This window comes from Poecilia reticulata, unplaced genomic scaffold (assembly GCF_000633615.1).
Source record: "Poecilia reticulata strain Guanapo unplaced genomic scaffold, Guppy_female_1.0+MT scaffold_304, whole genome shotgun sequence".
In the NCBI taxonomy this organism is placed as follows: domain Eukaryota; kingdom Metazoa; phylum Chordata; class Actinopteri; order Cyprinodontiformes; family Poeciliidae; genus Poecilia; species Poecilia reticulata.
This window is the reverse complement of record NW_007615079.1, coordinates 1-3,611: the sequence shown is the minus strand read 5'-3', so window position 1 is coordinate 3,611 and position 3,611 is coordinate 1. Positions and strand designations below refer to the sequence as shown.

The window sequence follows — 3,611 nt, the reverse complement described above, 5'->3', positions numbered from 1 at the left end:
TGAAAATAAGCACTGGGTATAATTAAGGACATTAAAATAGACTGTATCAAGTATATAGTATAATTTAACACTATCTGTAAAAAAAAGCATTTAAAATGTTTTCAAGATACAAAAAAACAGCTGTTACTTCATAACACTTGAACATTGATTGTGGGAAATCTTTTCACTCAAACATTGTATGGCGACTGGTAGGATCGAACTCGCGACTCTGGGATTGGCCTCACTCKTCCCCTTTCTTCTCCCCCCCTTTTTTCCYCTTCTTCCCCCCCCCAAGCAGACTATTGTTCCCCAGCTTTGGCGCAGTAGGCAGCGCGTCAGTCTCATAATCTGAAGGTCGTGAGTTCGAGCCTCACACGGGGCATGTTTTTAATAATTTTTCCTAGTTTTATTTTGGAGTTTGATATAATTTAAAAATGTGCATATTTTAATTATCTCCGGCTTTATCTACTGATTGTCACTTAAATAAATACAATTACATCTGTTATACGGTGCTCCGATCAGGATGTTTTGCTGCTGATTCCGCTTCCGATCACACATGACAGCTGATCACTGGCGATCGCCGATCACTGCCGATCAGCTGGATTGGCTATTAATTGTTCGCTTTAGGTATAAATGCGACTATGTCATCTGGAAAAATTATCTGGAAATAAATTCACTTAATTTATACAAAAAACGCAATACTTGCAGGCACAATGCAGCAGCTTTTCAGTCAAAAGGAAAAACTGAAAAACATGCAATCAGTAAGATAATAATTAACAGCTAGGTTCTCAGTACCCTAATTATACATGAGTCTCACAACACTGCTTATATCAGTGTTTCTCAACCTTTTTCGGGCCAGCGCGCCCCTAGCCTTTATCCAGGTCTCTCACCGCCCCCCACCAAAGAATTTGCAGGTTACTTTGCACTGACCATTATTTTATCATTAATATTACTATCACTATTCTAGATGTTTTGATTTTTATGCTTGTTTCTGTATTTATCATCAAAAATAATTTCCCAGAGAACAAAAAAGCCATGGGAATAGAAATTATTTTCACAGGTGTCTACGAAAAATGCAACAAACATTCAAGTTAAAATCAGTAGGCCTAACAGCAGCCAGAATGGAACAAATATTCTTATTTTGTGCCATTTTCTAGTTGTTAAATCTTGCACAAAATGACCAGATAAAAGATGTACAACATGCCAGTTTAAACTTTGAACTATTTGCAAAATGACTGAGCATTAAAACATGGATTGAACTGTAACTACATTAATCATAGCTCTTCTTCTCTTCAGTGTTTGTCGGTTTCTGGTGGTGTAGCTCTGTGCTGCCTTCAGGAGAATGGGACATCAGAGTATCATCCATAAAACTTCACACACATGGCATTCATTGTGCAAACCAGAGCTTTCAGTGGAAAAACAAAAGTTTCAGATCCTTTTAATGCCATAGAAATATGAGACAGAAACATGGATTATATCTTCATATAGACCTGTCTATTGATTTATAGATTAATAGTTTCACTGGACAGAAATTACAAAGAATAAATCTGGTTCTTAATAAAATCCTAATGAGTCAAATTGAAAGTGTCATGGAGTCATCAGCCTCATGACATTAACATTGACATGAAAAAAAATATTGAAGAAATAAATATATCAAATCTAATTAACAACATAAATAAGTGATCAGTTCTTTAAGATATATTTATTCTCAGTACTAGATGTGGTCTCAACAAACCCATGACATTTCAACAAAATTATTTTACTTTTTATCTGGAAATAGTGTCTGTTTATTCTTGCCATACAGTGTATTCCTCTGTATTTACTTTAGTTTCTTAGTTTATTCTTGCATTTTGTTCTTCATTTATTTCCATTTAGTTTTCTTTGATTAGTATTATCATCTCTTGGTTTATTGCTATGTCCACTTTAGTTTCTTTCCTGTTGCTAGATTTATTTTATCGTTTATTGATGCTCACCATCAGTAATCTCATCACCTGCTGCGCTGCCTAATCAACACATGATGTGTTACACATCATGTGTTGATTTTTCACTGTTCAGCGTCGGATTCTCTGTTTTTATGCCATAATTCACATCTAGTTCGTCGCTCCATTTTATGTCCCGCTCCTCCTGTTTCAGAGTTTTGCACAATGTGCTCATCTTTTTTTTTTAAGCCCCTAAGGTGCAGGGCGGTCGGGAAGCGTATCGATGGGGGAAAGGCAGACTGACATAAACCTTTTAAAACAATGGAAACATTTTCTGCATTCTGATTATTGAAATTTAAAAGTGCTGTGTTGTTCTATCACCCCCGTTTCATACCGGACCACTTACAGCACCGTGTTTACGCTATTAAATGAACGCTCTCTATCGTGGTATCACCCATGGAGAGATTCCTTGATTTCTTTATTTAAATGGGTTCATTTTTCAGAGGGATACACAGTGAGGGTATTGTGATTTTAGCTACCAGTAGCAGGAGAACGGAGCTGCGCCAAGAAGCTAACAGAAGCTACAAACACTGAATAGAAGAGCTGCCATCTATACAGTTGCAGCCAAGCATGATTTAATGTTACACAAGACAGTTTTACCAAGTTGCTCAAAGTCTAAACTGGCATTGTTGTGTATTTAAGGTGTAAAGTTTACCTTCGACCAAACGCTCCTTTTGTAAAAATGTTCGCCAGCGCCCCCTGCCGTCCTCTGAACACCCCCTGGGGGGCGGTACCGCCCACGTTGAGAACCACTAGCATATATCAAATAATGTCAACAAAAACGGAATCTCATTCAAAACAAGGAAATTAATTCAATGCACAATACAAGACATTTAATGGAGCTTCTAGCATGCTTAACTGTTTAATTTTTTGCACAAAAAGACCACACAATTGTACTGCATGTTACCATTAGCATTAGACAAACCGCCTTCATGTAAACCTATGAGAAACTACTAGCTTGGACCGCTATCATGCCAATGCCAATTCCCATAGACATCAATACAAGCTAACGTGTAGATCTGAGTCATAGTTTCATCAAGAAATAAGGTGAACAACATAATTTTGTGACTTATAAACTTATTCTCTGGCATATACACTGTGGGAACTTTCTGATTTTACTTATACTGATAAAATAAAATGTTTTGAATGTTGCTTCACTGAAATGTTTTTCAAAAGACATTCCCACATTAAAGACATCAGCCCGGCTAGCTCAGTCGGTAGAGCATGAGACTCTTAATCTCAGGGTCGTGGGTTCGAGCCCCACGTTGGGCGCATATTCCTTTTTTCTCGCCTGCAATGCTTTCACAGACTGAGTCGTGGGTCGTGTATCACATTGTTTACAGGACTTGCCTTTCCTGTAAGCATTGGTGGTTCAGTGGTAGAATTCTCGCCTGCCACGCGGGGGCCAGCCGCGAATAGGTGTAATGCGCTGTCACCATGCAAAACAGGACATACCTGCAGGACCCGAGTTCGACTCCCAGCTCTGGCAGAAGCTTATGTTACTTTACCCAATCTTTTCTATTTTTAGTGTTTATATTCTAATAAATACATATTTATTAGAAAAACAATTACTTCCCACCCACAGATGGAAAAACCACATAACTCTATGAAAAATGTAAAAAAAATTTCCTTATTCATGTAATAAGGAAACAA

At 37.6% G+C, this 3,611-nt stretch overlaps 1 non-coding gene across 1 annotated transcript; it reads left to right on the top strand.

Moving 5' to 3' along the window:
- Positions 1-3,157: 3,157 nt before the first annotated feature.
- trnak-cuu (transfer RNA lysine (anticodon CUU)) lies at positions 3,158-3,230 on the top strand. The gene has a single exon. It is a non-coding gene; the product is annotated as a tRNA-Lys (tRNA).
- Positions 3,231-3,611: the final 381 nt, after the last annotated feature.